Here is a 25,256-nt window from a genome sequence, read left to right as displayed (position 1 = left end):
CACACGGATGGCCTACGTGAGCACACGGACACGGATAACTCCGGTACCGTTTTCTCCGGTACTGGAAATATCTGGACGTGTGAGACTGGCCTAAGAAGAAGCAAAAACAAACTTTGTGTATGTAACGTTTATCCTGCAAACACTCTGCATAAAAAAAAATATGTGTGAGCATTCCCTTAAATGGGACACTGTCACTTTTGATGATTTTATCAAGTGGGTGTAGCCATGCCTCATCTGCCTCAGCTCTTCCTCAGCTCCGCTCACTTTGGCAGAGCTGGTTAAAAATGTCATGAAAATGCCAAAACTTGCATTTTTTTTTTATTTTCAACTTCACATTGTGCAAAGATGTTGGCAGTGTTCACAGTGTTTTATGCTAGCATTCTGGTGTAAACACTTTGATGAATTGGGGCCAATAAGGCTGGATTCACATTGCGTTAATGGATCGCCCCCAGACACAGGGCCGCACGTTCTCGGTACCGGGCCTCTCTGGTTCGGTTCTGAGGCTGTCACGGTGGCTAGACCCGGTCCGCGACCCTGCTAAGGGGCGTCCAATAAAGGTGGTACAGTCTGTCAGGGGTTCGTGACGCCACCTGTGGTGTTCGGTCAGGGTGACCGACACTGCTGTGGGGTCTGCTGGGGTGATGGAATGGCAGCTGGATGGTATACCTTCCCACAGGTGAAGTAGGTCCCCAGGGCTTCCCAGTGGTGTAGGTAGCGATGGTGTGAGGTGCAGGCAATAACGAGGACACAAGGTTGCAGTCTCTTTACCTCTTTACTGAAGACTTCAGGATCCTCAATCCAGAGCACGTTTAACAGGGCTATCAGAGACAGGCCGGTCTGATGGGCACTTCCAGAGTTTCCCTCGCAGATGGAAATCGTTGCCTACCACTAGCGCCTGTGTGTTGTAGTCCTACCCTGCTGAGCATTCGGTATAGTCCTCACAACTGCTGTTCTCGTTCGTTCGTTCTCTACAGCTCTCTCTCTCTCTTTTGTTCCAGATGTTACTAGTTTCTCGTCCCCCAGTATGTTTTGGCTAGGACGCACCCGTATGACGGGAAGGCTTGGAGGTCTTCCGGGACCCTAGAGACGCCCCTCTCCCAATGTTGCCCCCTATGTCTTCTTAGGAAATTTAAGGTAGACAGCCAACCTATAATTAACTGTCCTGCGGAGTTCGAAGTAAGGCCTGAAGTCAGTTACTCCTACGGTGTTCGGGCCACCGACTACGTGCCTCAGTAGGATGTTGCCTCGGTCTCACGGCACGACTCCTACTGGTACTCCTTTTTGCTTGATCTCGTTTACACTGTTCCACAATATCCTTCCCTTCTTATCTCTTTCTTAGGATACCGCCGCAAGGAAGTGCAGGTGCGGTTCTGTAACGTTCTGTTCTGTTCGCTAGTCTCCTGCCAGGTTCCCACGCCTGACAGGGACCCCCCTGTGTCTTCTCCCCACAACACCCCCTGCCACAGGATGTTGCCTGAATCCAACCCAGTCAGCTTCTGACTAACTTCCTCCCCAGCCCCTAGTTTTACCAGTGTGAGGAGTGGCCCAATAAATACAGCCTTTTTCTCCCCCTAGTGGCCGGAGTGTGAAGTGTAATGTGTTCTGGTGATACCTGGTCAGGAGAATTCCTTCAGTGCCATCAGACGTACCATCACTCCCCTTAGTGGCAGAGTGTCATACTGCAACGACCAGATCTCTGGGGCGCTGCATTAACAGCAGCCCGTTCAATACAAACGTTAACGGGCTGCTGTTAACGCAAGTGCCGATGTGTCATATTGCTAGCGCAGATAGAGCTAGCAGATGCTCTATCTGCACTAGCGGTGACGGACCCGGAAACGCTGCAGCCCGCGTCTCAGGGTCCATCACTCAATGACGGCACATCGCTAGCGCACGCCGCCCATTGTGGGCATGCGCTAGAGATGCGTCCGACATAGGACATAATGGCGGCATTAACGGACTGTGTTACACCGCGTTATGCCGTGGTGTAACGTAGTCCGTCTAACGGACGCCACAGACGCAGTGTGAACCCAGCCTAAGGCACATTTATCAAAACCGTAAAAAAAAATCTGTCTTTATTGCCCATAGCAACCAATCAGAACTCAGCTTTCATTTACTTTTACCACAACATATTAAGAAATGAAAGCTGAGCTCTGGTTGGTTACGAAGGCACCTTTTCTTTTAACACAGTTTTGATAAATGATTCCCATTTTTGTGTTGGCCAATAGGGGAGTGGACATGTTGGCATATTGTCCTGCCAGCACATAGATCAGCCTGGTCTAGGTCAGCCTGGTCTAGACGCCTCCTGACAAAGAAGCGAAACGTGCGTTGGGGCGGCAGGGGCGCCACAAACAAACTCCTTATTCATGTAAGTGCTGCCTTCTACTTTATGGCCTGATTCTATAGGGAACAGTATATCCCTCTACTAAATTCTAGACATTAAGGGGCTTTAATTGTACTGTGCTGTGCAAGCACCATTATCACTGGATTATACAAAGGGTGCTGGTTTTCCCTGCTTTGTATGCAGTCACCTTGAAGACTTGAGTGTTATGTACACATATTTTTAATCATGTTTATATAATTTTTTTTTTATTGGCATCATATACTGTAGTTCTCTGTTGTTTATATCTTTGTAGGATCTGTCACATTTATTCAATTGGAATGCTTTTCATCAGAAATAATATAATTATTTTTCTCGGTTTTGAAATTTCAAATCATTTTTAAAAATGCAACTTTATCTTTTGTTAACTCAGATTGGTATTTGTTGGAAGACTTAAGTGGTAGTTTGGGTAAATTAAAATTTGTCACATGATAATTGCATCAGATGTTGTTTGTTCAGGATTTGATTGTCGGACTACAATCATTGAAGCTGGATAGATGTGGACATTAGGGGGTATGTTATTAGTATTTGTGTTAAAATATTAACGATTGTTTGTTTTTTGCATAACAATCTAAAACATAATTTGCAGTATGTATTTTGCTTACTTGTATAAAAAAAAACAATAAAAATGATGTTTGAAAGAAAATGCAACTCTAATTCAGTATGTAAGCAACTTTTTATGTTTCACTACTAATTTCCATTGAGTGATACCTGTTAAGTCATATTCAGCACCCTAAAGTGCTATAAGTGCTATTGTATAACACATTTCCTAAGCTAAGCGCTAAATTCAGCAGGTTAAATCATGATATTTGGAAAGTACAGTGTAGCTATGAATTCATTGCTGGGTGAGAGAAACACTTACTAGAAAGCATCAGGATCTTTCTGCGTGTCATAAGTAAGATGAACATTAGTTGTATTTTTAAGTAATTGATGAGTTGAGAAGGTGAGGGAGTGGCTGATAAGTGAAGAAAGAAGCATTTATTTTTGATACTATATGTGTGTGTGCGTGTGAGTGTGTGTGGGTGTGTGTGTGTGAGTGTGTGTGTGTGAGTGTGTGTGTGCTGTAATCTAAAAATAGAATACTTCTATATTAACTGGTGACATGGGAGGAAACACAGTGAAGCTGGGGATAGACAATATTTCGGAAGTAAAGCTAATGACCTGGCACTTATCCAGAGTAATGAGCAGTGGACTTTAACTGGCAGTAGGCAACTTTTCCCTCATGGCAGAGAGCAGATGTCATTATTCAGGTGGTCTAGTGGCGCAATGCTCTAAAACATTGGGTCACGTACGAGCCACTTCTCAACTAATCTCTGTATATATTAGGGTCAGATGACAAACAGGAATAGATATGACAACATATGACACCAGGTGTCCATGATTTATACAGAGGCATGTCATGTATTATGGATGTCACTTGTACCTACAGGAATGTTTTTTATCAAAAACAATTTGTCCTGCAGCGAAAAACATGTTTTCACAATGAAAAACCTGGATGATGTCAGCAAAGCTAGAAACTTCAAAGCCCCTTATCACGTCTGGTATCCTCTCCCTAGCTATACTGAAGCACAACTATAGAGCCTATGTTCTCTTTCTGATAAATAGGACAAAAAAACGATTTCTATTGGCTGCGTTGACTAGTGAATTGGGGTGCCGAGACCTGGCTGTAGGAACATTGACTAGGAATGAGGGTCCACCGGCGATTGGTACTTGAGATTGTGCTTTCCCTAACCGCTGAGAGGGAAGAAGCTCCTTTATCTGCAGAGATCAAACACCGCGAAATAAAAGCCTATCAGCATCTAATCTGCGGCAGAATTCCAAGGCCGACCCTCCGAATTCTGCAGCGAACTTGCAGCGTAGACTGCCACATGGCCACGCGGTTATAACCCAGTCAGATACCCGCTGTAACTTCCGTCCGGAATCTCGGCAGAAGCGGCTTCAATAAGTCACTTAGGTTTTCATTAGTCAACAACCGCTACTTGGCAAAACGTAAAATGAACGTGATCAATTCATCAGATCAGGTGGTCTACTCATCGGATCAGTCAGGTTATTTTGCAAAATGAAATACTTGTCGAACAATATTCTCATATTTACGCTACAGAGGGAGTTTCTTCTTCCGTAATGAACGTCCAGTAGACATGGAAAAAGCTTGTCGAACATTCTGTTATGCTCTGCTCATGATTGTCCTGTGAGCGTTAATGTAGAGTATATTAATCTTCTGCTGGCAATCCTTGTGACACAAACCATGTAATGTCATCTGTTTTACTCCTGTATTTGGGATTTAGATGTTCCAGTGCAACAGATGGAACATGTTTTCTTCTTTTAATACATTTTCATTTATCTCTCTTTTCCAGCAGTAAATTTTAGGTTAAAATCTCATAATACCAGACCAGACCACCTAAATATCACAGCTACAGTGCATTTGGTGGTGTGATAAATGCACGAGACATGTATGATGTATTGGGCCATATCTGGCAGAGGAGTCTTCTCTTCTTCATAATGCCATCTGGCCTAACGGCTACCATTCTAGGCTAAGTTACAAGATTCTTGCTAAAGAGTTGAGATTTATTGATATTTTAAAGAGAATATGCTACTTTAACCCCTTCACGCTGCGGCCATTTTCCATTTTAGTTTGTTCCTTCCCTTCTTCCAAGAGCCATGACTTTTCTACTTATCCAACAATGAGGGCTCGTTTATTGCAAGTACGCAGATAGCAGATATGCATTTTTTTTTTCATTTAAGTGGTAGAAAAAAAAATGAAAAGTCATAAAAGAAACCAAATCTTCTTTACGTCGCCATTTTCAGAATATGGGGCTGTATAAGGCCTTTTTTTTGCTCCCTTATCTGGCACTTTTATTGATATCAGAGATATGATGTTTTGATCACCCCTTTTTGCATTTTATTTCAATGTTGCGTGGCCAAAAACTTAATTCTGGCATTTCATTTTTTTTTCCCTCATTACACGGTTTACCAATTGGATTAATTTATTTTATATTTTTATTCATCTGACTTCTTTGAATGCAGCGATACCAAATAACTATATATTTTTTAATGGGGCAAAATGGGGTGATTTGAGCAAATTTTGTTTTTCTTTATTTTTTTCATATTTTTTGAAAAGTAGGGACAAGTCCAGCCCTGAAATGGACTCCACTGATGGCACTTTGTTTCAGGGTGAGGACAGAGGCTGCGGCAGTGACTTCAGCCTCTGCCCCCTGATGGCATACTGTTTGAGTGCACTAGGGATTCTCAAAAGAAATGTCATCAGAACAGAAGACGGTAGAAAAAAAAAAAAAAGCAGTTGGATAGATTAGACCAGAAGCATTTCTTTTAATTTAGGCCAGCTGAATACAGATAGGGACCAGGTGGTAGTGGCGTAACTTGAAGCTCATGGGCCCCAATAAAAAATCTCCAAAAAGGCCCCAACTATCATGAGTCTTTATTAGTACTGGTCTGTTCATATGAGTCAAAGGAAGCCTTTGGACCACCATAGACTCAATGGTAGGACTGTACCTCCAGCCCTCATTATAGTTAAGCCCCTACCAGAAGGAGATGAGTCTCAGGCTATTTGTGAAGTAGCTCATGCACAATTTCTTCCATGCTGCTGAAAACTTATGTTTCTATTTTTTTAAACTTTTTTATAGGATCATGCTTCTATGAAGGAGCAGTAAACTTTTTCCCTATAGTGTATTTTGCAGTTCAGTGTTAGGGAGTGCTAGCTTGGTATTACATAAGATCCCATAGAGAACAGTGACCTAATCTCATTCTTAGACTAATAGGTATTCAGATACAAGTTTATTATTGTCTCACAATCTATTGATTGACAAATTCAAGCTGCAAATCGGTTTACCAAGACATTATATATATATATATATATATATATATATATATATATATATATAAAATGAGTGTTACGATCATCTCATTTAAAGGTTGTATTATATTCAGTCATTATCAGGGTTATCTTACAGTACTGGGGTTGCAGGTTGGAATCAAACTAGTGAAGCGATGGCCGGGGGACCACCACTGTGCAGGGAGATTACTGTACACAAAAGGGGATGCAAACAACAAAGGGTACATTTTATGGAAGGCAAGGAATTAAGTGGATGAGGAAGGTGCAAACAGGGGTATGCAATGGCAAATAATTGTATTTCCTATTTTGACTACTGTTGAGTGATACCTTCCGATATCCAGAAGTATCGGTATCGGATTAGATCGGCCAATATCCAAAAAAATATTGGATATCGCCGATACCGATACCCGATACCAATGCAAGTCACTGGGACACAAATATCGGAATGTAATTAAGCCCTTTCTGTCCTTCTACATCCTGTTCTGGAGGGGGGAAGAGTGTGGGCGGTGCGTGGGCGGACAACGTGCGTGTCTGTGTGTGTGTGGGGGGTCTGTGTGGGCCTGCCGGGGGTCTGTGCGGGCTGCAGGGGGTCTGTGCGGGCTGCCGGGGCTCTGTGCGGGCTGTCGGGGGTATGTGCGGGCTGCCGGGGGTCTGTGCGGGCCTGCCCGGGCTCTGTGCGGGCCTGCTGGGGCTCTGTGCGGGCTGCCGGGGCTCTGTGCAGGCTGCCAGGGCTTTGTGCGGGCTGCCAGGGCTTTGTGCGGGCTGCCAGGTCTCTGTGCAGGCTGCCGGGGGTCTGTGCGGGCCTGCTTGGGCTCTGTGTGGGCTTGCCGGGGCTCTGTGGGGGCTGCCGGGGCTCTGTGCAGGCTGCCGGGAATCTGTGCGGGCTGCCAGGGCTCTGTGCGGGCTTCTGGGGCTCTGTGCGGGCTTCTGGGGCTCTGTGCAGGCTGCCGGGGCTCTGTGCGGGCTGCCGGGGGTCTATGCATGTGTGCAGGCATCGTCTGATGGGACTACAAGTCCCATCAGATGATGCCTGCTACAGTGACAGTGATTGACACATTAGCCAATGATGGGCCAGTAGTAGTCCCATCATCTGGCTAATGTGTTGAATGAAAAAAAACAAAACAAAAAAACATACATACTACATACATACTACATACATACTACAGTGGGCAAAAAAGTATTTAGTCAGTCAGCAATAGTGCAAGTTCCACCACTTAAAAAGATGAGAGGCGTCTGTAATTTACATCATAGGTAGACCTCAACTATGGGAGACAAACTGAGAAAAAAAAATCCAGAAAATCACATTGTCTGTTTTTTTAACATTTTATTTGCATATTATGGTGGAAAATAAGTATTTGGTCAGAAACAAAATTTCATCTCAATACTTTGTAATATATCCTTTGTTGGCAATGACAGAGGTCAAACGTTTTCTGTAAGTCTTCACAAGGTTGCCACACACTGTTGTTGGTATGTTGGCCCATTCCTCCATGCAGATCTCCTCTAGAGCAGTGATGTTTTTGGCTTTTCTCTTGGCAACACGGACTTTCAACTCCCTCCAAAGGTTTTCTATAGGGTTGAGATCTGGAGACTGGCTAGGCCACTCCAGGACCTTGAAATGCTTCTTACGAAGCCACTGCTTCGTTGCCCTGGCGGTGTGCTTTGGATCATTGTCATGTTGAAAGACCCAGCCACGTTTCATCTTCAATGCCCTTGCTGATTGAAGGAGGTTTGCACTCAAAATCTCACGATACATGGCCCCATTCATTCTTTCATGTACCCGGATCAGTCGTCCTGGCCCCTTTGCAGAGAAACAGCCCCAAAGCATGATGTTTCCACCACCATGCTTTACAGTAGGTATGGTGTTTGATGGATGCAACTCAGTATTCTTTTTCCTCCAAACATGACAAGTTGTGTTTCTACCAAACAGTTCCAGTTTGGTTTCATCAGACCATAGGACATTCTCCCAAAACTCCTCTGGATCATCCAAATGCTCTCTAGCAAACTTCAGACGGGCCCGGACATGTACTGGCTTAAGCAGTGGGACACGTCTGGCACTGCAGGATCTGAGTCCATGGTGGCGTAGTGTGTTACTTATGGTAGGCATTGTTACATTGGTCCCAGCTCTCTGCAGTTCATTCACTAGGTCCCCCCGTGTGGTTCTGGGATTTTTGCTCACCGTTCTTGTGATCATTCTGACCCCACGGGGTGGGATTTTGCGTGGAGCCCCAGATCGAGGGAGATTATCAGTGGTCTTGTATGTCTTCCATTTTCTAATTATTGCTCCCACTGTTGATTTCTTCACTCCAAGCTGGTTGGCTATTGCAGATTCAGTCTTCCCAGCCTGGTGCAGGGCTACAATTTTGTTTCTGGTGTCCTTTGACAGCTCTTTGGTCTTCACCATAGTGGAGTTTGGAGTCAGACTGTTTGAGGGTGTGCACAGGTGTCTTTTTATACTGATAACAAGTTTAAACAGGTGCCATTACTACAGGTAATGAGTGGAGGAAAGAGGAGACTCTTAAAGAAGAAGTTACAGGTCTGTGAGAGCCAGAAATCTTGATTGTTTGTTTCTGACCAAATACTTATTTTCCACCATAATATGCAAATAAATTGTTAAAAAAACAGACAATGTGATTTTCTGGATTTTTTTTTCTCAGTTTGTCTCCCATAGCTGAGGTCTACCTATGATGTAAATTACAGACGCCTCTCATCTTTTTAAGTGGTGGAACTTGCACTATTGCTGACTGACTAAATACTTTTTTGCCCCACTGTACATACATACTACATACAGTACATTCATACATTACATACAATACAGACATACAGTACATTAAACATAGAGTACATACTCACCATTACTTGTCATTTTGATCCCCGAATCCAGTGGTCATCTGTAAAAAATATTAAAATAACAAACAACCAATATACTCCCTGTCCGCAGAAATCCACGAATGTCCCACGACAATCTCCCGTGGAGAGCGGCAGCATCAGCTGATGCGACCGCTCTCCAGGGGCTCCAGAAACACAATGACAGGAGGAAGGTATCCTTCCGCACTGTATTCCTCCACCGCTGTAAAAAAATAGTCCCTAGTCTCACTTTTGGCATTGCTGTGTGAGAAATGTTCCCACGCATCAATTGCCAAAAAGTGAGACTTTGAACTATAGTAACCTCAGTGATGCACTGCAGGAGCCATTGTCTCCTGTCAGCGTGTCACTGAGGGTCCTATAGAGCAGTGACATCACCCGATGTCACTGTTCTATAGGGTAGATCGTCGTGGGACACTCGTTATTAATTGGACTACGGCGGACAGGTAGTATACGGTATATTATTTTACGTTTTTTGCAGGCGCTGAAGTATGGTATATAGTATGTATGTAGTATGTAGTATGTATGCAGTATGTATGTAGTATGTAGTATGTATGTAGTATGTATGTATGTAGTATGTATGTAGTATGTATGTAGTATGTAGTATGCATGTAGTATGTATGTATGTAGTATGTATGTAGTATGTATGTAGTATTTTTTCTTTTTACATTCAACACATTAGCCGAATGTTGGGACTACTACTGTCCCATCATTGGCTAATGTGTCAATCACTGTCACTGTAGCAGGCATCGTCTGATGGGACTTGTAGTCCCATCTGATGATGCCTGCACACACGCACATACCCCCGGCAGCCCGCACAGAGCCCCAGCAGGCCCATACAGACCCTGGCAGGCCCGCACAGACCCCCGGCAGCCCGCACAGACGCCCGGCAGCCTGCACAGAGCCGCGGCAGTCCCGCATAGACCCCCGGCAGGCCCGCACAGACCCCTGGCAGCCCGCACAGAGCCCTGGCAGGCCCGCACAGAGCCCCGGCAGGCCCATACAGACCCCCGGCAGGCCCGCACAGAGCCCCGGCAGCTTGCACAGAGCCCCGGTATCCCGCACAGAGCCCCAGCAGACCCACACAGACCCCCGGCAGGCCCGCACAGACCCCTGGCAGGCACGCACAGACCCCCGGCAGCCAGCACAGAGCCCCGGCAGGTCTGCAGAGACCCCCGGCAGCCACGCACAGACCCCTGGCAGGCACGCACAGACCCCCGGCAGCCCACACAGACCCCCGGCAGCCCGCACAGAGCTCCGGCAGGCACGTACAGACCCCCGGCAGGCCGCACAGACCCCCGGCAGGCCCGCACAGACCCCCCACGGTCACGCACAGACCCCGCCCACACACACGCAGTCTCCGCCCACACTCTGCCCACACTCCATTATAGTGCATCATTGCAATATAGGAACTTCAGATTCCGGTATCTGATATCGCAAAAGTATCGGAACTCGGTATCGGAATTCCGATACAGTGAATATCGGCCGATACCCGATATTTGCAGTATCGGAATGCTCAACACTAATTTTGACTCAAAACATGTAAAAAAGCATGGACTTGATGCCATAGATCTCAAGAAAAAAATGCATTTATGGTACTGTACATATCAGCCTAATATGTGAAATTACTGTCCTTGTTATATTCTATTACTGGTCGTAGATATTTTTGAGATGGTGGTCTTTTTCCATCAAACTTTTTCCCGCATTATCTTTGCAGGAGCTTCCTTTTCCTAGTTTCCCAGTATGTCCTGCACCTGACATTTGTAGCAGATAATTCAGTTTTATTCTTGGCTCCATTAAGTAGTCATATTATTTACGGATACATTTATGTGTTTTATGTTGATAAGTATCAAACGGTTTCTATTCCGCATCATTTCATGGAAACAGTTATAGTAGTTGAGAACAATATGGGCATTCTGTTACAGCTCTTCCTATTTATGCCTCGGAGGGAATAAACATGAGCAAAGGTTCCGATTTTCTCAGCTCTCCTCTATTGTACCAGGATCCTTATTGAAACAAAAATGTCTGCACAAATAAATACAGGTAAGTGTAGAATGGCCCATCTGTACGCCCCCTGCGGTGCTCTTTAAATGACTTAGTTTTTTTTTTTAGATCTAAGTATCCTTTTGACCTAGATCTTATCGACTCATTTAGATATCAGTCATAGAAAGAATTTTCTAAATATTTGACGTTTTCTTCCTATGGAAAAGGATATTTGCTTGGTTTCCCCATGTAGAAGACACAAGACTCATGCTGACAATGTGTCGCTGTTCTCTGTGACTGCAGATGCAATTAACAAGCTCCCAGCAGAGGCGACCGCTGCAGGATTTTGTTTTAACAGTGATCCTGGGATTTTCAGGTTGTGAAGGAAATAGCAGATATAGGCCATTGTTCTTCTTAATATTCTTGGCACTTGCTCTGACACCCTGTGATTCTGTTATCCCTCCTGACCGGAGCTTCTTAAGCTCCTACTGCCCTCTCATGGCTTCCATGTTTGTTTTATACCTCTGACTAGTCCCGTAATGTTTTTCGTAGGATATCACGTGAGCGGTCCCTGGCATGTAGAGGAAAAAGTTGTATCAAAAGTAAGTTCAGTAACACAATGGACTGATATCGACACTGACAAATCTTCTCTCTTGTCTAGGAAAATCAAATAGTCATTTCTATCTCAAATCATAAGCATTGGTGGATCCAGGGCTGCCAACCGTCCAAAAATTCCAGGAGAGTCCGTAAGAATGGGGCACTTTTTTGCCCTGTCCGTAAAAAAAAAGTTTAAGGTGTCCTTGATTGTTTTTTAAGGCTGAAGAAACGTATACAGATTATTTTAACTATAGTTATAATCATTTTACAGTTTACAGTGAATTTCATATCAGAATTGTGTTTCTGTAGACATGTGTCACTGATAATCTTAAAGATTTATTACGGCGTTCCCATGTGTCCGTAAAAAAATATTGTCTGTCCTTGATTTTTTGACAAGCTGTGCAGAAAAAATAAAAAGTCAAGTTGGCAACCCTGACAGTGGATTCTGGATAATCAGTTGTGTACAGAGATGTTACCTGTCATTGTAATCCTACCTCTGATGATAATGAGCCCGCTGAAAAGCTTTTTTTTTTTTTTTTACAAAAGTGGTGAAAAAGTTTGGAAAAGCGTGCAAAGTTTGTGCACAGTGTGGAGTATGTTGTGACTTTTTGTGCTTTCACACAACTTTGGATTAGCTTTGCCAAAAAGGACGGAGTGGTGGACGTGCCAGGTCATGATGGACTACACACTGTGTTAAATTCATTAAATCTGCCTTCATTTTCAACCACAGAAATGCTACTCCAGTCCCTGACTAGAGTAGAATTTCTGGCACGGCGTATGGAGGCACAAACCACTTACAAGGGTCATAATACTATGACCAGACTGGCATAGCACGAGCCTGGGTATGTGCAAAAAAATTGCGATTCTTTGTTTTTTCATAGCATTTTTGATCAGCTTTGCTAGAAAGGACGGAGCTGATGAGGAGGTGGGTCGAGATTGGAACATTGCCATACCCCCTGTCGAAGTCATTAAATCTGCCTGCATTTTCTATGCCAGAAATGCATTCTTGGCACAGTGTACGGAGGCACACACCACTTACTAGAGGTGCCGAATTCATTAAGTGGCATGTGCTTGTTAATGAATCTGGAACCGTGTACTCTGTCATGACTGGCGTAGCTCGAGCGTGCTCTACGCCCGTCTTTAGGAATCGACCCCTACGAGTCTAATGCAGCCCCAGTGTGGTCTGTGTGAAAACGGCATGATTCTTGTTTTTGAATAAAGATCATGTTATGAAGACGACAGGAAAATGTTCACATTTTTAAGTAAGTACATCAGCCTCATCAGATCTAACAGATCTATTCCAAAATGTATGCATTCTGCAGGGTGAAATCTGGTCACCAAGCCATCTTGGATTTATATTATATCATATTATTACCCTTAACCTTTTCGTGAATTGTACACCATTTATCTCACGTCTCAACTACAAACTAAATAAACTTGATGGTCGCTTGGTCACATGGTTTGTTTCCACCGGCGAGTTTGCGCACAAGTGACAGGCTTACCTTTCCCACACTACACACATCTAGACTAACATGGACTCACTGAAGCTGATAGAAAGCTGACATCCAGACAAATTAGTTCCATGATCATGAGCCAAACCATTGTAAAGATTTATCCAAATAGTGGCAGTAGCCAGCTCCCCTCCAGCTTCATACACCTCCTAATCTCCCAGTGAACTCCCTTCAGAACTAAGCTTCAGGCCATCAGCTGTGCTTCATGGTTTGTTTTGAGGTTTACCTAATGGCACCATATTGTATGTATACACACATTTCTTCCGGCCGCTGCCGCCATGCTGCTTACTTCTAAAACGAGCTATTATTTTTTATCCGTCTTTTGTCATAGGCACCATAAGGGTTTCTTTTGGCCATGGCTTTTCAGGTAACCTTTGCCTTTTTATCCTTTCTTTTGAAGGAATATTTTTAATTCTCCTTGTAGGAGAATATATTTGACAATGGTATGCATATATGAGAAAGCAAAAAACACCATCCAGATATGATGTTATATTGAAATCTTCTAGTATGTTATACACATATTGAGAACAAATACTGTGACTTAGCCTACCTGTAATTTCAGGTGACTGTTCAGAAAAATCTACTTTTCTGGTCACTACATTTTTCACCGGTTTTCCCCTCTACAATTTCTACCTCCAACTTTCAGTTGTCTCTGAGCTGGAGGGTGGAGACAAGTGTTCCTTCTAAAGGTACCGTCACACTCAGCGACGCTGCAGCGATATAGACAACGAGCCGATCGCTGCAGCGTCGCTGTTTAGGTCGCTGTCGAGATGTCAAACACAGTTACCTCCAGAACGATGCAGGAGCGATCCAGTGACGTAACGGCGACTCACTTATCGTTCTTGCTGGTTGTTAGCTCCATGTAAAACGTTGCTGGCATCGTTGCTTTTGCTGTCAAACACGACGATACACGCCGACCTGACGACCAAATAAAGTTCTGGACTTCTAGCTTCGACCAGCGATGGCACAGCGGGATCCAGATCGCTGCTGCATGTCAAACACAACGAGATCGCTATCCAGGACGCTGCAACGTCACGGATCGTTGTCGTTCTCGTTGTAAAGTTGCTGAGTGTGACGGTACCTTAAAGGTACCTTCACACATAAGGGTACCGTCACACTATAACATTTCGATCGCTACGACGGTACGATTCGTGACGTTCCAGCGATATCGTTACGATATCGCTGTGTCTGACACGCAGCAGCGATCAGGGATCCTGCTGAGAATCGTACGTCGTAGCAGATCGTTTAGAACTTTCTTTCATCGCTGGATCTCCCGCTGTCATCGCTAGATCGGTGTGTGTGACACTGATCTAGCGATCTAGCGATGCGATCCAGCGATGCGTTCGCTTGTAACCAGGGTAAACATCGGGTTACTAAGCGCAGGACCGTGCTTAGTTACCCGATGTGTACCCTGGTTACAAGCGTTAAACTAAAAAACAAACAAACAGCACATACTTACATTCTGGTGTCCGTCAGGTCCCTTGCCGTCTGCTTCCCGCACTGTGACTGCCGGCCGTAAAGTGAAAGCAGAGCACAGCGGCTGTGCTTTCACTTTCACTTTACGGCCGGCAGTCACTGAGTGCGGGAACCAGACGGCAAGGGACCTGACGGACACCAGAATGTAAGTATGTGCTGTTTGTTTTTTTTTAGTTTAACGCTTGTAACCAGGGTAAACATCGGGTAACTAAGCGCGGTCCTGCGCTTAGTTACCCGATGTTTACCCTGGTTACCCAGGGACCTCGGCATCGTTGGTCGCTGGAGAGCTGTCTGTGTGACAGCTCCCCAGCGACCACACTACGATTTACCTACGATCACGGCCAGGTCATATCGCTGGTCGTGATCGTAGGTAAATCGTATAGTGTGACGGTACCCTAACGATATTGTTAACGATATCGTTGCTATTTGTGACATAGCAACGATATCGTTAATGAAATCGTTATGTGTGACAGCGACCAACGATCAGGCCCCTGCTGGGAGATCGTTGGTCGCTGAAGAAAGTCCAGAACTTTATTTCGTCGCTGGACTCCTGCTGACATCGCTGGATCGGCGTGTGTGACACCGATCCAGCGATGTCTTCACTGGTAACCAGGGTAAACATCGGGTAACTAAGCGCAGGGCCGCGCTTAGTAACCCGATGTTTACCCTGGATACCATGCTAAAAGTAAAAAAAAAACAAACAGTACATACTTACTTACAGCCGTCTGTCCTCCAGCGCTGTGCTCTGCTCTCCTCCTGTACTGGCTGTGAGCCGGAAAGCAGAGCGGTGACGTCACCGCTCTGCTTTCCGGCTCACAGACAGTACAGGAGGAGAGCAGAGAAGCAGAGCGCAGCGCTGGAGGACAGACAGCGGTAGGTAAGTATCTAGTGTTTGTTTTTTTTTACTTTTAGCATGGTAACCAGGGTAAACATCGGGTTACTAAGCGCGGCCCTGCGCTTAGTTACCCGATGTTTACCCTGGTTACCGGCATCGTTGGTCGCTGGAGAGCGGTCTGTGTGACAGCTCTCCAGCGACCAAACAGCGACGCTGCAGCGATCCGAATCGTTGTCGGTATCGCTGCAGCGTCGCTTAATGTGACGGTACCTTAAAGGGAACCTGTCACCTGAATTTGGCAGGACCAGTTTTGGGTCATATGGGCGGAGTTTTCAAGTATTTGATTCACCCTTTCCTTACCCGCTGGCTGCATGCTGGCCGCAATATTGGATTGAAGTTCATTCTCTGTCCTCCGTAGTACACGACTGCACAAGGTAATCTTGCATTGCGCAGGCGTGTACTACAGAGGACAGAGAATGAACTTCAATCCAATATTTCGGCCAGCAAGCAGCCAGCGGGTAAGGAAAGGGTGAATCAAACACCTGAAAACTCCGCCCATATGACCCAAAACTGGTCCCGCCAAATTCAGGTGACAGGTTCCCTTTAAGCTGAGCCATCTAGCAAGGACCGAGATAAATCAATATGCTAATGAGATCAACTAGCCCAATTCCAGACGCACCTATCTGAAAAGTGTGACTTTTTTAACTCTATCAATTCTAGAGCAAACACCACACAGGGCACAGTGCTGCAGACTAGTTGCAATTAGGTTTCCCATTCACTACACGTAAAAAATAAGACTTTCAGACTCTCCTGTCTTTGTGTGCCACATGTTCATAAACAACAGTAGCATAATGGATAATGCATAGAAGTACTGAGCAGTGCAGCTGTGAGCACACTATTTACAAAGCAGCAGCAACATTTTGTGCCTGCCTTGCTCTTTCATTCTGCTCCCCCTGACACCCCATCTAGTTTTGAAAAAAAAATTTTTTTGCAGTTTTGTAAAGCCAATGTTTATTTCAGGAGATGGGAGAGATAATAAATTGTTCACAAGTGGAGAAAGAAGCATATTTCCCTATATATTATATATAAATTGTTGAGAAACTGAAACCACATTGACCATGTAAACGCTTATACAATTTTGACCCTAATGTCAGGGGAACATAGTATGTTTCTCCATTCATTTGTTTACTCTCCTGGGAGAATTGCCCAGTATCTATTTCCACTTCCTTTCTCTATAGCTGAACCAAAATTCTAGGAATCAATGTAATCATCTGCATCTCATGACTCAGCTGATGATATACTTCCCCTTCCCTCACGCACATTACTTTGTGGATACTAAGGCTCCTTTCACATTGCGTTCTTGCCCATGTTCAGTGGACTCCTCGGTCTTTCGTCCAAACCCCCTTTGAAAAACGGGATTCGAGCTTATGCGCCGATCGGGCAATTGACTATATAGGTGCCGACAGAGTCAACGTGTGCTCTGTTGGGCATACTTTTGGGCGTACATTCCTACTGGACACTCAGACATAGTGCAGGAGGTTTGGACACAAGCCATGATGGCACCACTGATTGGTGGCAAGAGCAAAATGTGAAAGTACCCTAAGGATATCCTCACACTAGATGGTGGCCCGATTCTAACGCATCGGGTATTCTAGAATATGCATGTCCACGTAGTATATTGCCCAGCCACGCAGTATATTGCCCAGCCACGTAGTATATTGCCCAGCCACGTAGTATATTGCACAGCCCACGTAGTATATTGCCCAGCCACGTAGTATATTGTCCAGCCATGTAGTATATTGCCCAGCCACGCAGTATATTGCCCAGTCATGTAGTATATTGCCCAACTACATAGTATATTGCCCAGCCACGTAGTATATTGCCCAGCCACGTAGTATATTTCCCAACCACGTAGTATATTGCCCAGTGATGTAGTATATTGCACAGCCACGTAGTATATTGCCCAGTGACGTAGTATATTGCGCAGTAACGTAGTATACAGCACAGAGCCAAGTTGTATATTGCCCAGTTATGTAGTATATTGCACAGCGACGTAGTATAAAGCACAGAGCCATGTAGTATATTGGCCAGTCACGTAGTATATTGCCCAGTGACATAGTATACAGCACAGAGCCACATAGTATATTGGCCAGTCATGTAGTATATTGCCCAGCTACGTAGTATATTGCCTAGCCAGGTTTGTCACAGTTTAAAAAATAAAAAATAAACATATACTCACCTTTCCGAGAGCCCCTTGTAGTCCACGGCAGCTTCCGGTCCCAGGGTTGGTATGAGCGCAGGACCTGTGATGACGTCGTGGTCACATGACCGTGACGTCATGGCAGGTCTTTCTAGTGCAGGCGCGCAGGGCCTGTGATGACGTCGCGGTCACATGACCGTGACGTCATGGCAGGTCCTTCTCCCATACCATCTTTGCCACCGGAATCTGCAACAGAAGATGGCTGCCGGCGCGAGCGACTACGGACGGTGAGTATAGCAGGTTTTTATTTTTTTATTATTTTTAACATTACATTTTTTACTATTGATGCCGCATAGGCAGCGTCAATAGTAAAAAGTTGGGGACACACAGGGTTAATAGCGGCGGTAACGGAGTGCGTTACCCACGGCATAACGCGGTCCGTTACCGCCGGCATTAACCCTGTGTTAGCGGTGACCGGAGGCGAGTATGCGAGCGACAGGCACTGACTGCGGGGAGTAAGGAGTGGCCATTTTCTTCCGGACTGTGCCCATCGCTGATTGGTCGCGGCAGCCATGACAGGCAGCTGACGAGACCAATCAGCGAATGAATAACCGTGACAGACGGACAGACAGAAGGACAGACGGAAGTGACCCTTAGACAATTATATAGTAGACAAGTGAGTTCAAGTAGGAAAAGCTAAAGACATGAAAACTCTTTATAACGATGGTAATTACAATGTATACAAGAATGCATAATATTCATCATTTACATAAATTGCATTTATTTTGTAAGTGCCACATGTCAGCCATTCATTGCATAATGGTTTTTCTTCTCCATTTTTGGCAGGCGATAGACATGCAACCATGTGCAATATTACGTAAATTTTGTTGTTTATAGTCGGTGATTTCTTGCCCAGATTCCATGTTGCAACTATCACTGAATCTACGTCAGCGGGTGGCATTGCCCTCGACAACTGATCATGTAAAAAAAATGTAGCTGATCTGTAATCTTTTATGTTTGATTTATTCGTCTGTACTATCCAATTGGTATAGTTTTAGTAAGAATTTAAATTGTTTTTCTATCTTGGGACCCTCCTTTTTAATTTTCAAATTACATTTTTTTTTTTAAATGGGATGTCTAGGATTTTAAGAAAAAGGAGAAAATGGTGTAAAATGGTAAAAATGGTATTAACCATTTCTCGCCAGTTACCAGTGGTCCTTATTGATCCACAATAATGACATGATGTACAGCATTCACGTGACCTCTGAAGCCAATCGTTGGCCTCTCCTCACGTGTCAGGAATGCAAGCATCATCACTTAGGACAGTGATTGGCTGCAGTGGTTACAAAAAATCATGAATGCAACTTTATATTTGTTACCACCTCTCCCGGGGTGCTACTGGAAGCTGGCTATGCCGGGAATACTGCCGGCTATAAATGAAATAGGACATTGGGTTGATGATCTTTAGTTTAGATACTCTACAATAAAGTGATGTAGGAAAAACTGAAGTTGTTAGAGGTGTGTCTGTCAACAAGACTGGTGACAGTTTCCAATCACAAATGACTACATTTGAAAAATATATATGCACAATACTAGATCCATATAAATTTATGGACGTGCTTTAAGTGAGTGGTCTACTTTGTCCTTTTTGTTAGAACGGCCCCCTGATAATAAACTAATTACATGTGTACGGCTTCTGTCACCATCAATGATCAGCTGTAACCCAGCAGCAAATGTTCATCATAAATAGATATCTGTCATAGAGATGTGCACGGTTTCTCCTAGACGTAGTGTTTTGTCTTACTATGGATATCAGACATGTAGCCAGTGCCGCGTCCGTCTGAGCTTCATGAGGTCACCGGAGATATCGGCTAGAGAGATGTCACGTCAGGTGGGTTAGAGCTCTGATTGTGTCCCTGATCTGTCTAAATGACTATACTATGCGCGCTATCAAGTAAGTTCTGCAATTTGGCCACATAGGATTAAAGGGGATCTGTCACCACATCTGACCTATCTAATCCATTAATATGGGCATACAGGCTATAGACAGCTGAGGAGAGTCCTACCTGTATGCCTCATATCAGATGCCTTGTTGCTGAGAAATCATCAGTTATCACTTTATATAAATGACCTCATCCATGCTCTGGGGGAAGGGCGCCTGGAGATACCTCTGCCTCCGCACTTCATTGTCCTAGGTATCACCTCCCACAGCGTCACTCTGTCCTTGTGATGTCGGGTGCTCATCCGAAATCCCACACCTGCACATTTCATCTCCTGACGTTCTTATTCAGTGTTTCACCCTACCATGGGCATAGGCTTCACGTTCCTACTGCACAGGTACCGGTGAGTCACTGGTACTTCCGCTCCCAGCATTCTCCTGCCCAAAGAAACCTTGCACTACACATGTACTAGTGTGCAGGTCATTTACACAAAGTGATAACAGATCATTTATCAACAACAAGGCGTCTGATATCAGACACACAGGGAGGACTTTTTCAGCAGTCCATAAAATAGGTCAAATGTGGTGATAGAGTTCCTTTAAGCATTCAGGTGCATGCTTCGAAGGATTATCATCAGTTTATACAGTCATGGCCAAAAGTATTGGCACCCTTGAAAATGATCCAGAAATCAAAGTATTTCTCCCAGAAAATTATTGCAATTACACGTTTTCTTATACACACGTTTATTTTCTTCTTGTGTATTCGAACAACCCAAAAAAAGCAGAGAAAAAACAGGCAAATTGGACATCATTTCACACAAAACCCCCAAAAAGGGGCAAGACAAAATTGTTGGCACCATCATCTTAATATTTGTTTGCACACAATTTGGAATAAATAGCTGCAATCAATTGCTTCCTATAACCATCCACAGGCTTCTTACACCTCTCACCTGGAATTTTGGAGCACTCTTCTTTTGCAAATTCCTCCAGGTCTCTCATATGTGAAGGTGCCTTCTCCCAACAGCAATTTTAAGATTTCTCCACAGGTGTTCAATGGGATTTAGACTCATTGTTGGCCACTTCCAGTGCTTTGTTTCCATCCATTTCTGGGTGCTTCTTGAAGTATGTTTAGGGTCATTGTTCTGCTGGAAGACCCGTGACCTCGGATGCAAACCCAGCTTTCTTACACTGTGTACTACATTGTGACCCAAAATCCCTTGGTAATCTTCAGATTTCATGATGCCTCACACACAGTCAAGGCACCCAATTTAAGAGGCAGCAAAACAACCCCAAAACATCTTTGAACCTCCACCGTATTGACTGTAGGCACTGTGCTCTTTTCTTTGTAGGCCTCATTCCATTTTCGGTAAACAGTAGAATGATGTGCTTTACCAAAAAGCTCTATCTTGGTCTCATCTGTCCACAATATGCCTTCCCAGAAGGATTTTGGCTTACTGAAGTACATTTTGATACACACCAATCTAGCTTTTTTTATGTCTCTGTGTCAGCAGTGAGGTCCTCCTGGGTCTTTAGCTATAGCATTTTATTTCATTCAAATGTTGATGGATAGTTTGCGCTGACACTGATGCACACTGAGCCTGCAGGACAGCTTGGACTTCTTTGGAACTTGATTTGGGCTGCTTATCCACCATCATCACTATCCTGCATTGCAACCTTTCATCAATTGTTCCCTGCCGTCCACGTCTAGGGAGATGAGCTACAGTGCAATGGATTGTAAACTTCTTGTTTATGTTGCGCACCATGGACAAAGGAACATCAAGATCTCTGAAGATGTACCTGTAACCTTCAGATTGTAGATAGTGTTCAACAATTTTGGTTCTCAAGTCCTCAGACAGTTCTCTTCTTCTCTTTCTGGCCCCTTTTAAATAAAACAAAATGGTGTTTAAGAGTAGACATCAATTAAGGAAACAATTCCAGTAATAGTAGTAAATTACGTAAGATAATGGTTAATGAGATGGTTTCGCCATGCAGCAATAAAACATTTCCTAACTTCACTTTGAATAGTAACCAAATCTTTTTTCCAGAGACTATACTGATCTGTTGCTATTAGGGCTTCTAGCATTTAATCGTATTATCAGTCCGACAAAACATCAGATCGCACTTGGACCAATGTTATGCTATGGGATTGTGCACATGTCCGATCTTTTCCTTGGACTGTGTCGATCCATGGAAAAAAAACAAAGGATATTCGAGTTTGGTATGATATTCTGATCGCACTCGGCCATACAAGTCAAGGAGTTCATGGAGTTCATGGACATCCGAGTGCAGTTCGATTTCCACAGATTGACAGATTCGAGAAGATCGATAATTTTTTTTCTTCTCTTCTCCTCATCGGAGAGAATAGTAGCACACTATGATCACACTGTGATTAAACTGATCAGAGTGTGATCAGAGTTTGATTTCCATAATCAACCCACTTCTCTAGAATGAGAGAACATACACTTTTGTTGGTCAGTGAAAATCACTGATCCCATTCATGTGCAATCTGTGTGCTGTCTGTTTTTAACATTGCAAGAAATAGAATTAACTTTTTTTTTTTTTCATTTTTTTAAATGAGGAAATGAGAAAATCACTAAAAAAGACATGCTAACTAAAGTCTGATGAAAATTGGTCAGAAGCTTGTTTGTTTTTAAAGTGGCCTAATATTGATCAGCAGAAATAGCTCTCTGGATAGCAGAACGGTGATATTTTTTCATTTTCAGGGTAATAAGTCAGATTCTAATTGGAGAAAATGATTTGCTCGATGATACGTAACTAGAATATTTTGAATAACTCTCAGGGCAGCGTAGTATTGGTCAGCAAATCCCTGGGAAGCTCCCATTGGAGTGCGCTAGGGCTCCGACTCTTTTTTCTCCAGTCATTATGTGTGAGAGCGAGTGATCCTGCTCCACATGGCTCATTGTGTGCGGAGCGGAGGATCTCACCACAACCCCAGGACACCAGACTGCGCCCTCATCCCTAATCACAGCACAAAGCTGAACTGCGCACATCATCATCATCATCATCATCATAGCCTTTATTGGTGAGTATTATCTGATGTCTACTAGCCTCACACATACACAATACCAATAGACATTTTCTGTTGAATAATTGAATATGACATTTTAGTTTCTTGGCGGCAATTTCATCAATACTTTTTTTACAATTATTGTAATGAAAAAAATTAAACATTTGTTAACAATTTATTCATTTTGCAATGTTTTACCCTAATGAAGAGGCTGTGGCAGCTGATGACTGGCATTGAGAGCAATGGAGGAAATATTTTAATTTATTTCACGTATTGCTAGAAAATGTGTAGCATGAGAAAAACATTCATGATTTCAATGTACTAATCTATCATGTAAAAATTATTATTGTTGTGATTATTATTAGTCAGATATTCTCTGGATGAAACATAACATATAATACTCCTAGGAGTCTTGTCTGTGTGTGATCTGTTTCATTATATAGCGCTTGTAGGTCGTCAGTGATAGGAGCCCATTGTACTATGTCTGCATATATCTGTATACTGAACACTGCAGCATTACATCTATCATCTATCTATCTAACTATCTATCTATCTATCTATCATCTATCTATCTATCTATCTATCTATCTATCTATCTATCATCTATCTATCTATCTATCTATCTATCTATCATCTATCTATCATCTATCTACTGTATCTATCTACTGTATCTATCTATCTATCATCTATCTATCTATATCTATCATCTATTTATCTATCTACTGTATCTATCTCTATATATCATCTATCATCTGTCTATCTATCTATCTATCTATTATCTATCTATCTAACTCATATCTTTTTTCTATTTCATATCTATTATCTATCTATCTATCATCTATCTATCTCTATATATCATCTATCTATCATCTATCTACTGTATCTATCTACTGTATCTATCTACTTATCTATCTATCTATCTATCTATCTATCTATATCTATCTATCATCTATTTATCTATCTACTGTATCTATCTCTATATATCATCTATCATCTGTCTATCTATCTATCTATCTATTATCTATCTATCTAACTCATATCTTTTTTCGATCTATTTCATATCTATTATCTATCCTATACAGAAAACTATATACAGTAACTCATTCTAAAACCATAGTAAAGCTCTTGCATTATTGTCAGTGAAGCACAGTTTTTAGTTCTTTTCCCCCCTAAATACTTGCAGCATATACATAAATTGAGTCTCAACAAAAACGTCTCCAGACATGTCCATCATTGTACGCCATATTCAATGACTATTTTACAATATTTTCCAAATAATATTTATGTTGATGTCACAGAGCCGATAAGTGCATCAAAACTAGTGATGAGCGAATATACTCGTTACTTGAGATTTCTCGAGCACGCTCGGGTGACGTCCGAGTATTTTTTAGTGCTCTGAGATTTAGTTTTTCTTGCCGCAGCTGAATGATTTACATCTTTTAGCCGGCATAAGTACATGTGGGGGTTGCCTGGTTGCTAGGGAATCCCCACATGTACTCAGGCTGGCTAGCAGATGTAAATCATTCAGCTGCTGCAAGAAAAACTAAATCTCCGAGCACTAAAAATACTCAGAGGACACCCGAGCGTGCTCGAGAAATCTCGAGTATATTCGCTCATCACTAATCAAAACCATATTTTCTTCTGAATAATCCTCCAAATGACTTTAGTATATGCTCTATATTATCACATGTAGCATTTGCCATATTTATTTCTCCCATATGGAGTTTTGTTGTAGTGGAGCAAACAAGTTAATCTCACAGTAAGATCAGTTCTCAAGGAAAGAAATAAGACGCCTTCTTTTTCTGATTGGATTAACGCACCATTTCACTGGGTAAAACCAATGCAAATATGGGTAGAACGGGCAAAGACAAGGCACATGTTCTCTCTGTTGGGGACCAGTGGCCATAGATCTTCATGGTCATCATGTGGCTTTTTAGCCCTTCTCTGCTTCTTGATCTGGATGGATAAATACCTCTTGATCGTCTTCATAGTATTATCATTGCTATTATTTTATTTTTAAAGCACCATTAATTCTGTGGTGCTGTAAACGAGAAAAGAGTAAAAAATCAAACTGGCAGACTGGTCCCTGCGCTCACGGGCTTACAATCTACTGAGTGACAGGAGGTAGGAGTGTATGCCATGTATTACCCTTACACATGTTAGGATTTTTGGTAGATATACATTTTATGGTAAGATGGGTCATGTAATCTACATTTTGAAAGTTTTATGGTGTAAATGTTGATAGAAGGTGGTGGAGAATGCCCTCCGATTTCTCTGTCCTCATAGGGAAAGAGTTAATGGCAGAAATAAAGAGTTCAGTCATCTGCCAGATAAGTTCTGCTCATCTCTCACCGAGGTGAGGGTCAAGTTTAGTTTGTTTAAGTGACTTCTTTTTTGTCCACCCACTTTGCTTTCATGATAACGTTGGTGAATTTTTAACAAGAGCGCCAGCTATGGAGCGCCCGCGGTTCCATGTGACAGCAGTGACAGAGGCGGCAGTCTGCTTTATCTGGTTCTTGTGACAGTAACGTTTTAAGGACTTCTCAACTAGATTGTCTAGGATTTACAATGTGATCTTTCACGAGATTGCCATTAGCT

General features: G+C 43.2%; 1 protein-coding gene across 4 annotated transcripts in view; it reads left to right on the top strand.

The window, feature by feature from the left end:
• Positions 1-25,256, top strand: part of SLC7A2 (solute carrier family 7 member 2) — a 155,736-nt gene that overhangs the window by 30,246 nt on the left and 100,234 nt on the right. For 2 of the 4 annotated variants that reach the window (XM_069744402.1, XM_069744399.1), the window contains exon 1: positions 22,511-22,673. The exons of the other annotated variants lie outside the window; for them this stretch is intronic. The gene's annotated coding sequence lies outside the window, so the exon portion shown is untranslated. Of the gene's footprint in view, positions 1-22,510; positions 22,674-25,256 lie in introns of those variants that run through there. 4 annotated transcript variants of the gene reach the window in all.

This window comes from Ranitomeya imitator, chromosome 1 (genome assembly GCF_032444005.1).
Source record: "Ranitomeya imitator isolate aRanImi1 chromosome 1, aRanImi1.pri, whole genome shotgun sequence".
Taxonomy (NCBI): domain Eukaryota; kingdom Metazoa; phylum Chordata; class Amphibia; order Anura; family Dendrobatidae; genus Ranitomeya; species Ranitomeya imitator.
Note: the sequence above shows the minus strand (reverse complement) of the source record. Positions and strands in the feature narration are given on the sequence as shown.